At 45.3% G+C, this 13,841-nt stretch overlaps 1 protein-coding gene and 1 long non-coding RNA gene across 2 annotated transcripts in view; one reads left to right on the top strand and one right to left on the bottom strand.

Annotated features, from left to right (window-relative positions):
* Window positions 1–2,277, top strand: part of LOC116085399 — a 4,660-nt gene extending 2,383 nt beyond the window's left edge. Inside the window, exons 2-5 of the long non-coding RNA XR_004116530.1 lie at window positions 151–307; window positions 449–585; window positions 1,389–1,476; window positions 2,159–2,277. This is a non-coding gene — a long non-coding RNA (uncharacterized LOC116085399). The remainder of the gene's footprint in view (window positions 1–150; window positions 308–448; window positions 586–1,388; window positions 1,477–2,158) is intronic.
* Window positions 1–13,841, bottom strand: part of Gpc6 (glypican 6) — a 1,049,521-nt gene that overhangs the window by 39,845 nt on the left and 995,835 nt on the right. The window lies entirely within an intron of this gene.

Genomic DNA, 13,841 nt, shown 5'->3' with positions numbered 1-13,841 from the left:
ACACACACACACATCCAGGCGTGGGAGTCAAAGCACTCCTGGTGGGTAAGCTTTAACTCAAGTATGAGGCTCTGCAAAGGCAAAGAGAGGGGAATGAATTCAGGGATGGCTCTCTCTCCATGCCTGCCTCTCATTTCATCTGTCTTTTAGATGCCTCTCGACACCAGCGCCATGCAGGGTTTCTGTGGAGAATGTGTTCACAGGCTTCCTCTGGTCTTTGCCATCCGTGATGTCAGAGGTTTCCTCTCCTAGTCTCGAAGGACCATCGTGGCAGGGCCGCTGGTACATGCATCACTGTCCAGGAGGTGTATGTCTCCTCTGCCAGTGCAATGGCTGATTTATGTCCTCAATAGAGAATGGAGGAAGGAAGGGAGGGAGGAAGGAAGAGAGGGAGGGGGGAGGGAAGAAACTGAGTAGGCCAGAAAGTGTATAAATTCTGAATCCTCAGATGAAACTGAAGGTATGCATAGTGGCAAAAACCTGTGATCCTAACACTTGGGAGCCCGAGGCTGATAGCTGCATTTGGACTGCCATTGGAAGGAGCATCTTTCTTGTGGGGTCTACGAGTGATCACTTCAGCTCCAGGTATGCACATGCACACACACATGCACATGCACAAGCTCCTGTGTAGAATACACAATACCTCACGTGTTTTAAGTTCCTGAGCACGCAGTAACAGACAAGTCATAGACCTGCCTTCAACCCACTGATGGCACCACCGAGCACATATATGAACAGGTGGCCTCTGTGTTTAAGGCACGGACCCTGTGAGGAGAGGACCTGACATGTATTATAAAGGAGGAAGTGGGAGGAGGCGGCAGTTGAACTGGATCTTCAGGGACCAGCAGGCATCTGCTGGCAGAAGATCTGAAAAGATTTGTCTGTGATGGGACCCTTGAGCTGAGAGCGTTCAGAGATGTGAAGAGAACCAACCAATGGAGGTGTGCATGCTTCTCTGTGACTTTGGCAAGGTTGCCTAATCTCACTCAGAATTGACTTCCAAATGGAAGAGAGCTCCCCACTTCTGGAAACACACCTTGCTTGGGGATTTAATAGTTTAGCCAAGTGACTATATCATTAGGGTACTTGGGACTGGAAGTTCTTAATGAGGAGACACATCACCACAGGGACAGATGGTGTAGGGTGACTCAACTGTACTCTTTCTTGGAAATCAAGCTTTTACCCCTGTGAGGTAAATTACCTGTTCTTGGGAGCCATCTGGTATCTTAAAGATGCAATTTACCCCATGGGGCACCAACCAGGGTGCGCTGTCTATGCCTCTATGATTAGATCCAAGAGACATAAGAGCACTTGACTTTCACCTTTATGTTATAAGCAGGCAAAGGTGCTAAACATAGAGGCCATGGGAACATTTTGTCTTCTACCAGGTACAGAGATGTAAGCCATCCACCTACATACAGCTCCAGCGTGAGAAAAACAACCCTGAAAGCTGGATAAAAAACAAGGAGTGTTCAGGTATTCAATATACTGATGCTCATTAGAAGTATAAAGCCAAGTACAGATGTCACATATGTATGTGATTTATAAATTTCCAGCTGATAAAACAACAAAGTAAACTGAAACTAATTTTAGGAATCTGCCTGGAGACAGGCACGTTGGTGTGTGCTTTTAACCCTGGCACCTGGAAAGCAGAGGCAGTGGGCTCCCGGGGAGTTTGAGGCTAGCCTGCTCTCATAGCACCGGCTACACAGTGACACCCTGTCTGAAAAAAGATAGATGATAGATATTACACTTGATTTAATCCAACAGACCTGAGGGTGTCATGGCTTTATCATAGAGCAATGGGACATGCTATGCTCTTTTTAGTACTAAGTCTTTGCAATATGGCTTACACTATAAACTTACAGTCAATCTCAATTAGTCTAAGACATCTCCACAAGAGGCTGGTGGCTGCCATATTGGATGGCCACAGCACTCCCCCACCCCCCTCCAATCAGCTATCCAGAGCTCGTTAGCAAATCACAGAATTAGAACTGGTGTGCAGTCTACGCTGGGTGAGATCCAGCCTACTTCCAGGATGGCTTCCATTTGCATAAATGGGAACATGTTGGATTCAGACTTGTGACATCTGTCACTGTTTTGCCTACAGACAGAATTTTTTTTTTTTTGGCTTACATTTATTTGTTTCTTATTGAAGTATAACCATCATCTAGTGAAGAACATGAATCATAGTCTGATGAACTCCCAGCAAGATGTTCACGTGACAAGCCACCCAACATATGAAAGATTTCTTTAAATTAAAGTTTTTGAAATGTATTTTATTTTTAATACTCTGTCTCTGTATTTGTCTGTCTTTCTGTCTCTCTGTCTCTGTCTCTGTCTCTCTCTCTGTGTATGTGTGTGTATGTGTGTGTATGTGTGTGTGTATGTGTGTGTGTATGTGTGTGTGTATGTGTATGTGTGTGTGTATGTGTGTGTATGTGTGTGTGTATGTGTGTGTGTATGTGTGTGTATGTGTGTGTGTATGTGTGTGTATGTGTGTGTATGTGTGTGTGTATGTGTGTGTATATGGGTGTGTATGTGTGTGTGTGTGTATGTGTGTGTATGTGTGTGTGTATGTGTGTGTATGTGTGTGTATGTGTGTGTATGTGTGTATGTGTGTGTGTGTGTGTGTAAGCAGCAAAGGTTCATAACTGCTAAGCCATCTCTCCAGCCCCTGAGAGTTCTTGTATGGGAAATCTGTTCAAAATTCTTCGTTCAATCTTCTTCTTGCCTTACAGTTCCATGGAGGAGCAGTTTGTTATCAGGTCACTGTAGTTGGGTATTATAAGAACATTTTGGACCAAGTGTATGCACAAATTTAAAGTAAAAAAAACTTGACATTAAGAGTTGTGCAAAACAGCTTGACAGCTCACAGTTGCCCTCAAGCCAACAGAACTTCTCTTGCAGGCTGTTAAAAAATAATAATAAAACAACAAACCCCACACTTGGTGTGACCACCAGATGGCAGTGTTGTTCAACCTTTACCCTCCTCCCCCCCCCCACAACCGCCCCCCCAACCTTGTCCCAGGGAATAAAACTGTAGATTGTTCCGCTGCGTATTAAACTGACAACCCTGTTATTTTAAACTTGAAACTGACAGGCTGTTATTTTAATGAGGTCTGCCAGAGCCAAGGTTAACCAAAGCTTTATTTCCCTACAAAATGTTAAGGCCACAGTTCTAAAAGGGGGCTGTGAAATTTTATGTTATTGATACTTGCTCTGACCATACAAGTTCTAAGATATTTTTGAGGAGGAGAGCTACGTGACGAATATAGACATATGTTTATATAGAGAGCCGAATCCAGCATTGCAGCCAGCTCACACTTCTCCCAACAGGTCTTTTTACTTTAAGCTATATTCTTGCAGAGAAAAGAAAAACGATTTTTTTTCTTTTTTACAGTTATCCATTTTGCTCTATTTTGAAGCCCAAGTGTATATTTTTAGCACTTTGACTTTCTAACTTAATGAGTCAAAGGGAAATTTGCAGCTTATTTCAATTTCATTAATATTCCAAATGAAATCAAGGGTGGTATTTGATTATTTCTGTGAAAGAGGCTTAGAGCCAGAGTGGCAAAAGAAAGCTCGAAGGTTCTTGTATAATGGGTGCTTCTACAGTGCGTGATTGTTAATGGCACTATAATTTATTTCCTTTCCCTTGAAATGGCTTTTTAGATTGATCAAGAAAGTATTTAAAATCAGTTGCTAACTGTGACACTATTAAAAACATCAGGAACTGCCTTTCCCAAGTGATTTGGCTAACATTTTAACACCCTAGCTTTAAACCTGCTTCAAAAATAATTCTTAAATATTTAACTAGTCTTTTCCTGTGGAATTATGAACATACATCCCACACATGCTATGTCCATTCCACATTTACAGAATTTACTTGGAATGCATATGGCCGTCGCTGATCTTTCTTGTTGACCGGCCCACTAGATAATGCTACAAGCTCCTGTCTGACTTCTCAATCCAGCCTCAGATAAGTGAGTTTCATGTGTTGCCAGTGCCAGTTGAATTCAACAAACACTTCCTGCAAATATCCTGGGTAGGAGAAGCTATGACTGGTATTTATAAAGCCTAGTTGTTCTCGGGGCCTATGGTATGATTTGCAGGACCAAATGTAACAGTTAATGTATGTGTTTGCTATTCAACATGCTGGAGCTGGCAAGATGGCCCAGCAGATACTAGTACTTGGTGCCAGATGACGTAGCAATGCTGGGTTTGATCCCTGGAGCCACATAAAGTCGGACAGCAAGAATTGACTCAACAGAGTTGTCGTCTGATCTCCACATGCATGTCTTAGCCTTTGCAGTATATTCCCCATCAAATATCCATACCATCAAATACACACACACACACACACACACACACATACACACACACACACACACACACATACACACACACACACACACACCAGACCTGAAAGCTCTCAAGGTGGAGCCTGTGTCCCTCCCTGTTCAGAGGCTGGCCGAGTTCACCTTCAGCACATTATGATCTTGCTGGGTCTCTCTGAGGTTCGAAAGCAGGATCTGATGTGGATGCTGCTAATCATGCTGATATCAGCATTGATGGTCGGCACACCTATCAGATCCTGGCAGGGATATCACATGACTTGCGATGTGCACAGATCTACGGTGACAGTGATTTAGTGTCATGTCAGCATGCACTTGTTGTGTGGCAGGCACGTTGTTGAGCTCTTCACGCAAATCTCACTGTCACTCATCATGGCTCCAGAGGAACCATGAGGAGTGTTGTCACCCGGCCTTGGCTACTATGGAGGTCCACAGTCTGCGTTTCTCGTGGACTCCAGCAGCAGAGCAGGGGGCTACAGCGTGCTGGTGCATTTCAGAGCCCTGGGATCTTAAAAAGGATGGAAAATACACTGCAGGTGAGGTGAGGGGGAGCCAGTGTCTGGAAACCTTTGCACACCCTCCCCTCAAGTGATTAATCCAAGATTATTCTCTGTACCCCCTCCCCCCCCCCACACTTAGTCTAGTAGTTATCCAAACTAGTTGGTTTTGGGACTTTTTATAATACCACGTGGATAGAGTTACTCATCATCTCTTACCATATTCTTTGTTACAAGGTTCCATACAAAGAAAAGACCACATGGCTTGAAGGCTAGTAGCCCATTCTCCCCTGGAGAGCCAAAGCCAGAAGGAACAAGAGCTATTTGCCTAGTGGCTCCTATCTATCTATCTATCTATCTATCTATCTATCTATCTATCTATCTATCTATCTATCTGCCATCTTATCTCTTGTGTTCCTTCCACTTTCTATAATTTTTAATTTTGATTTATTTGCTAATTTGAGGTTGTTTCCTGTAGCCAGGGCTGGCCTTGAACTCACAATATAGCTGAGAGTGCCTTGAACTCTTGAGAGTCTTGGCACCACCTTTCAATCATTGCGACCATCATGCTTTGCTAAAGGGTTTTTTTTTCTTCTTTTTTCTTTATTTTTTTTTTTAACTCTTATTTATTATCTCTTAAACATCAGCAACAATAATAATTCTGTTTTCTCATTCTGCGCTTAGAGCATTGTAAATGCCTGCCGGGCCATTTCTGTAGTATCTCAAGATGGAAGTTCTAAAAGCCCCTCCTTGCTTTAAGATGGAAAATATGTTCCCCTTCTGGATTTTTAATTCATAAAACAGCACAGGCCAACTCCTCCCCGGGGCTTCCATGACAAAAGGCAAAAGCCCTCCCTCTGGGTTGCAGAGAGAAGTTGGAAATCCAGCTCCACATATTTAATGGACTGTATCTAACAGAATCGCATTAGACTCCTCTCCTGGAGACGATTTCTCTTATGAAATGGAAAGTAGTAAAGAAAACAAAAGTTTCACCACCTTGCCACAGGAATCCTCAGGGACCGATGGAGCTCTGCATTTCCCTACTATGCTGTACTTGGGAATAAGGTCGAGGAGCCAGGCCGTAAATCTGATGCGGCCAAATCCTAAGCACTGGGAGAAATCACCTTTTCATTGCAGATAAGTGTAAAAACAGTATCGCAAGCACACTGGAAACCTAGAGATAAAGCACCAGGGGCTTGCTGCTAGTAGATTCCGTCCTAAGCAGTGGCGCTTTGAGAATAACCATCCCCACTCCACTACGAAATCTCGGCACAAGGGGCACAGAATGTAAATAAGTAGAGTCATGGTTGCCTCTTCTTAGCCTCAAACTTGAGTTGTTTATCTGGTCCTTTCGGCAGAGTCATGAGTTACTCCTGATAGTCAGGGGAGCACAGGACAGGACTATTGAGCTTCCTAAGAGTGGAGTGCAGACCTTGTGGGCAGGGACAGGCTCTAACCATGGGAGCCTGCGAGACTCCCCAATTTGATGACTGTCTCTTGGAAGAAAAGGAAAACCAGCTTTGGGAGATAGCTTTTGTTTTCTTATCTTTTTTCCAAATTATTTTCTATGTGGCAAGCTGTCATTCTCTTTAATCTAAATCATAGCCATCGAGACAGAACTACCTGCATTTGTAGCTTAGGAAGAACTATCCATTTGTTATGGAAAGGCTTGGGAAGGCTTGGTTTCTGATTTTTTCATGCATTAAAAAGCCATGAAAATTCCAAAGTGGTCTTTCATTTTGAAAAACAAACTAACACCTTTTTTTTTTTTTTTTTGGATCAAATGGCCAGGACATGTTTGGCAAGAGCCTGTGATCGTAGTCCTGGAGGACTGAGCATCTGTGGCTCACCTGGGGTATGTAGGAAGGCATGTCTAACAAGGAAAGGCTCAGCCCATGTTTGACACAGCGCCTTTTCTGTACAAGGTGATGGAGGGGCTCTCAGGAGTTTCCTGAGGATAAACACAAGTGGGTACCACTTATGGGAGGTTCTTAGTGGGGAGGTACAACCGAGTCCCCTCCGTCTATTATATGTGTGGCCAAGGAGAAAGTCTAAGCTTTAAGAGTTGAACTGATGCCCCCAACTTGCTTTTGCTTTCCTTGGAGCAGTGTGTCAGTGTTTGTAGTCTGACTGTGTGACAGTCTGTCAAGAACAGCCTTAAAATCCATTAAGAAGAAGATCTGGGTAGAGAAGATACAGAAACTATATAGTGATCTCACAAGCTAAGAAGCCTTTTCCAATCAAATGGCTAGGATGTAGGTGATCCTGGGGTCCACTGACCAACTAGGCATCTTCATTTCCAGTAAGCACCCTCAACACCCACATGAACTCTAATGCCCAGGAAAGTGGAGGATAGAGACGTGCGGATGGAGCAGGAGGCAAGGCGATTCCGCAGGGCAACGCGGCAGCCTCAGGTCTGTCTTCTTCGGAAGAGTTTTTAAAATTTCAAATATGACATAACTTCTTGCGCCCTCCTTTTCATTTCTTTGATGACCTCAAGATGAGTTCTTGTGATGAGAGAGGCACTGAGTATTTAGTCTTTATTTTCTTCATTTAACTTTTTTTTTGGTGTTCTTATATTGCCATAACTTTGTGCACGATCTATCCCCTTTAAGGGCAACAGGAGTGCTGTACGGCTGTGCTCATGCATTCTATTAATTATCACCCATTAAGTGTGATTTCCATGTGGGGTACTTCATCAGGCATAGGAGCTAGGAAGATGAGAAGCACAGTGTGCCTCCCTTCGAGGGCCCTTTCCCTGTGGGGAGGTGTGTACATCAAACGTGCAGCACAGTGCAAAGATAAGGTTGATAAGAACTGGAGAGAAAAAGGAGTTCATGTGGAGGGGTCATAGTGTTGCTATTATTGTTGGTGGTGGTGGTGTGTGCATGCATGCATGCCTGTGTGTGTGTGTTTCCAATCAAAACAAATGATTTCTGCTTGAAGCCAGTTAAAATGAGAGAAAACAGGAAAAGATAAGGATACTTTTCACAATAAGGTAGGCAGAGCTTAGCGGGTTAAACTCGGGTCAGCAAAAAGATGTAGTTGGTAATAGCTAAGAGTTTCAGCTACTTAACAAGCAAACCAATCAATTTCCAGAGAAGGAGCCAGAGGGAGAGTGGTATCCTTGATTTCTGGGCACATTCAGTTGCCCAAGAGCTTAATGGTACCTTTAATTACAGGAGTATAGATATATGTGTTTGCATTGTGTCTTATGGGTCATTAAGTAGCTCCTCGTAGATGAGAAGCAGCAAGTGTCTGAGAGGTACAGAGGAGTGTCCCTAGTACCGCTAAGGGTTTGCCGAGAGGTTCTTGTAGGGTTCTACGTGCGATGGGTCTTGATAAATGAAGTGCTTTGTGTTGGGAGAATGGAGTGGAGTCCATCTTGGAAGGGCCATTTTAGTTAAATCTTCAAGAATATGCTAGGAAAGTGTGATATGGTGAGTGGATGGGACAAGGTCTTAAGAAGGTGAACTTCATATTCAATGTCTCCCATGGATAGAGTCCTCTTGGTCTTGGAAAGTATTTTGCAGTCATTGAAAGGGAAGTGCCTAGGATCCAGAAGTCCGAGCCACCTGCTGGAGAAGTGGGTGGATCGCAGCAGATCCCACAGGACTGGAAAACGTTCAGTGAGCAGGGAGATCTCAGAAGACTGGATCACCGTGGTAAGCAGCAGCAAGACCTTTCTCTTTTTCTTTTTGAATAGCCATCAAAGGTGACAGAACCGCCCAGCTGAGGACAAAGGGAATGGAATGTTTCTGGGGGCGTCACCCAGCTGAGCAGTGGTCTGGCTGCTGATGACCAGCAGGTAGACATGCATGGCACTGGTTACACCTATCACAAGCTAGCTGGCAGCTCTATTGTACGCGTTCAACTTCAGTTAGATGCAGCTTCTTAGACCTGCTTCCCTCTTAAGACTCCCCGCTTGCTCAAACCTTTGCCCATGCTACCGAGAAGTATTTTACTAAGCTGAGAGAGATGTCCTTCCTCATCCTCCCTTTCCACATCCTCTTCACCCTTCCAGGCAAAGATTCTGCAGGCTGAGGGAAGCTGGGGTGTAGGCTGGGCTGAGATTTTTCATCCATCCGTATGTTCTACCGTTCCATGTGCTCTTCTGGTTGCAAAAGATAAAGAAGGATTGAACAACGGTAAGTCCTTCCATCACTATATAGTGAAGAATGGCCGTGACCAATCACCTTGTAGTGAAGGATAGCCTCAACCAATCACTACATAGTTGAGGATAACCTCAACCAATCACTATACCGTGGAGGGTGGCATCGACCAATCACCATGTAGTGAAGGATGGCCTCAACCAATCTCCATGTAGTGGAGGATGGTCTCGAATTTGTGACGCTTTTGCTTCTACCCCGCCCCCATGCTGGAATTTCAGGCAGGGTGCCTATTGTTTAGTCTGCTGCTGAGCCACGCCCAGTCCCGCTCACAGTTCTAAGCTCGGATTGCTCAGTCCAACCTGAACGCTATGTAAACAGTTGTTACACTGATTTAGTGAATAGTGATAAAGAGGTCCTCATATGTTCACAACACTATGTTTTTCTGTTTTTTAAAATATTTTTTGACCCAGGGTCGGTAGAATACATAGATGCTAATGTCTGTGCTAGTTAACAGCCCAAGAAGTTTAACTAGTGCTGTCAGGTGACTGGTTGAATGTTCAGCATTGACGATTTCTGGGATTTTACTTTTCAGTATGTGTGCTCACTGCTCCAGGTCGAGGGGATAAGTGATGCTTTCCTCAATTTGCGATGGCGCCATCGAGAGAGGGATATATATATGTTCTCGCACTTGCCTTTTCCACAGGAACGTGTTAATTAGCAGAGAGGCCTCATTACACTCAGCAAGCAGACTTTTTGCTGACCCAGATCCGGGTTGTTTTATTTTATTTTTCTCTCCCAAATCCCCAATTGAGGAGAAGCATCTTATTTTCTTCAGGGTCCGAGGATGAGGGAGGATAAAGCAATCTCACGTTACAAACACTCACGATTTGTCAAACATTAAAGTTAAGAAAAAACAAGGTTTGAATAAAGATGTTGAAGTGGGTCTCTTGGCGGAGTGCGAGGTTGTCCGGATAGCTGTGCTGGCTCCTGGTCCACAGCAGAGCATCATTACAGAGTGCTTCAGCTCAGGAATGTCATGCTTAGTGATGGTGTGTGTGTGTGTGTGTGTGTGTGTGTGTGTGTGTACACGTGTGTGTGTGTGTGTGTGTGTGTGTGTGTGTGCGTGTGTGACTCTTACTGCCAAACTTGCATCTCTCTCCTGTCTTGTCTTGGTGACCTGTACCTGCCTCTGCTTCCAGAGCACCAAGAGAGGAAGTCATCTGTCCTGACTGGCACACCACAAAGAGTATCATCATTCAGTGTGCAATAGAGATCACAATGATCCTTATGAGCTGTGCGTCAATAGAAGACTCCAAGAATGACTAACTTGCATCGCTCTCAGCCTAGGGCCATGGGGGTTCTGAGCAGATACCTCTAGGTGCTGAAAACCCCTGGAGGGGGGGGGAGGGGAAGAGCACTGGATCGCCTTAGGAGGGAAACTGGCTTCCGGATGAGCTCTGCCAATGTGCTGCAATCTTATAGGACGAAGTGGGTCCATAAACGTGGGAGACTTCACTCTCCTCTCTCAGTGTCTGCGATGCTTCCTCAGGCCAAGACTAATTGGAGCCCTTAGAAGCCTTGGATACACTTTGAATCACCAGGCCTCCAGGGTGGAGCAGGCTGGTGACAAGGGAGAATGGCTCTTTAGGGGCACGGAGAAGCCACCAGCCCCATCTGCGCGTATGCGGTTTCGTGCTTGCTTCCTAGTTTCATGCTACCATATACATCACGGTCCTACTGCTGAGTACTTGAATGTCTCAGCTTGAGGAGTGCAGGGAGTGAACCAGGTAGCTGTAGACCAGACCATTGCCTTCCTGCAGGCATTACCAGACACCGTCTTCATCTATTTCCTCAGCCTATTTCCTGAAGGCTGGAGCCATCGCAAGACCAGCTGCCTACAGACAACCCTCGCGCCTTTCCTCTGCCTTGCCGCTCTGCACACAGGGCAAAGGCCACTGCTGTGTAACGTGGTGGAGCGTGGAAGTCCTACACACAGCACCCCAGGAAGCCCCAGCCTGCCCTCACTGAACCCTGTTTTCCCACTTCTGGGTTTTGTTTTTCTGTCTGTGTTTCTTCTCCTTCCCTCGCCCTTTGTTCTCTGTTTCCAAGGCTTCCTGACCGTGTGGTTTAATTACCCTTCTGCCCTTGGCTCTCTGAAATCGTCTGGAATGTTTCTGAGACATCCAGTGCTGACTCAACCCCATCAGAGAAATTCATGAAGATACGCTACGAGGATCCGATTCCCTTAGTAACGGCCCTTCACTGTTTCTCGTCTGGTTATTTTTATTTAAATCTGAGACGGAAGGAGTTAGTGTGGTGGGATAAGGTCATGGAGGGCGGCTCAGACCCATGACTTAGCCACAGATTCACATTCTTTGGGAGCTTTGGCGATTGAACTGATCTCTCTATTCAGGCAAGGGCAGATTGCTATTTCTCTTGGCTTTGGGGGTAAGGAGGTGCCCCCCCCACTCCCACCCCAGGGAGATTGTGGTTGAGTGAATCTGAGGCTCAATCGCAGGCCCAGATGTACCATCTTAACTCTCTGGAGCCTCCTGTCTTTTTCTTGCAGCTTCTTGTTCCCACAGAAGTCACTGGGACTTTGGGAGCTGGTTTGTCTCAGAACCAGTGTGACGTGGGACAGCTGTATAAAGCACTGCCTCCTGAGAATTCACTCTGGGCATATCTGGCTCTCAGAAATTCTCATTAAGCAGGAGAATGTGGAGGGATCGCCACAGCTCTGAGTCCCTAGGCGGTGTTTCGTGGAAGCTTGGAGAAAAGATGCCATCCGTAGACTTTTTATCATGACTTTATCTTTATGGGGCTCCCTCACTTCGCTTCTCTCCTTTGTGTTTTTGGTTGGAGTAGATGCTGCTAATCTTGTCTGTGAGAAGTCCTTGTGCTGTGCAAACATATTCAGGGTACGTGAAGGAAGTGCAGAAGGTACTGAGACAAATGCAAACTCACATGCTCCTGGTCTGGACAATCTGCTTATTCCGTGGATTAACAGAAGTTTCCTTTCCCTATCCAGATTCTGTGGTGTGTGTGTGCATGCGTGTGTGCGTGTGTGTTTGTGTGTGTGTGTGTGTGTGTGTGTAAGGCAGAGGTCAATGTTGGGTATTTTCATTAATCATTCTTGCAGTCTATTTTGAGACAGGATCTCTTGGTTGGGCCAGGAGATAACTAGCCAGTTGGGTTAATCTGGCTGCCCTGTGAGCCTCTTGGCTCCGTTTCTCCAACATTAGCATTGTGGAGGTGCACACATCCCTAATCTACTAATGTCAGAGACTCATGCAGGGCCAGCCCTGTGCCTGAGAGGGTGACATTTGTCTGTAAATCTCTCGCCCACAGCTGACTCCTCTTCTGTATCCTCTCCTTTACCTCCAGCTGAGATATCAGCTTTCTTGTGTGTTTCTAGCTTACCAGAGTGTCCTAGGGTATGCCTCATTGCCTCTGTGTACCAGTTCTTCCTTCCAGGCACTTCCACAAGAGGGATTTTGTATAGAACAGGGAGATGAACAGATCACTTTTTCCAGGTAGCTCATAAGCATTTATATTTATGTGCATATATCCACATATCTATAATATCATATGTATTATGTCCCTATACCACATGTGTCACATATATATTTTATATACACATATGTGTCTTGTATATACATACTTTTATATATGTGCCTTAACCATGTCTTTTGGAGAAAGTGATACAATTCAAACCAAATTCTCTGGCGGTGGGCGGGCTGCCAATGCGAATGCATATGCTTCGATGAGTGAGCTCTGTTCAAATTGTTCCATGTGCTGTGGCTACGCCTTCCCTTGGTTTTCTCTGTGGAATACAGGGTCTTGCAGTATATCCCTTGCAATGGTCTGTAACTTTCTGTGTGTATCAGGTTGGCTTTGAACTCCCAGCAATCCTCCTGCTTCTGTTTCCCCAGTGCTGAGATTCCAGGTGCCATGACCACAGCCAGTCTACTTGTCTCATTCTGACAAGTAGCCAGGCACAGAGATGTTTCCCAGCACCGAGCTTCTTACACCTGCCTGGGATCATCCTAGAACCATAGAGGACTTTTAAGAATACCAAGTCTGGACCAATACCCATGGAGAAATCGCTCCATCTGGAACACAACCTGAGCGTGTGGAATTTTTAGAAGTCCCAGGTGGTTGATTATAATATGTGGCCAAGGCTGAAATACCCTGTAAGAGGAGTTGTCTCTGGTTTGGATGTGGGCTAGTGAGGAGGGAGATGCTGAGAGACTCAGCCACCAGGTGTGTGGAATTAGAAAGAACACATCCTTTAAAAAAAAAGAGAATTTTTCAGCATATGCATTTTTTTTCCCTTGAAGAGCAGCAGGGCTTCATGTTTAGCGTTAAGCACACCACCAGTGAGAGCAATTCTGCCACCACAGGTGCCAAAGAGAAACCGTTGAGAAACTTCTTGCCTTGGACTTTAGGAATCTTAATGAGATACTAGGTGAGTTGGGTGAGCATAGTGTTAAAACCCAGAGGAGACAAAGACAGACTCACAAGGAATGTTTCCTCCAGACTGCTACAACGGTGCATGCCACTTGATTTAAATGCTTAGAAGCCATTCCTGTGACTAAGGGAGGTCTCTTGAGTGAAGTGGCTTTTGAGTTAAACACTGAGGAAGTGGCATGTTGTGACTGAGATCAGGTGGAAGGCCGTCTCGGTACAGCAGCAGCAAGGAACTGCTGGGAGGGCAGAGGCCATTCGGAGAGCAGCCTAGGTGTTGTCCTGCAAGAGAGACGTGCAGGATCACAGCTGTGGACAAGAGGCTGGGAGGGAAGTACGGTGTGGAGTACAGAGGTGTTCGGGTCGGTGCTATCGAGCTGGGAGGGAAGTGTGGAGTACAGAGTGTC

This window comes from Mastomys coucha, unplaced genomic scaffold, assembly GCF_008632895.1.
Source record: "Mastomys coucha isolate ucsf_1 unplaced genomic scaffold, UCSF_Mcou_1 pScaffold9, whole genome shotgun sequence".
Lineage (NCBI taxonomy): Eukaryota > Metazoa > Chordata > Mammalia > Rodentia > Muridae > Mastomys > Mastomys coucha.
The sequence above is the reverse complement of the archived record's forward strand: the minus strand, read 5'-3'. Positions and strand labels throughout refer to the sequence as shown.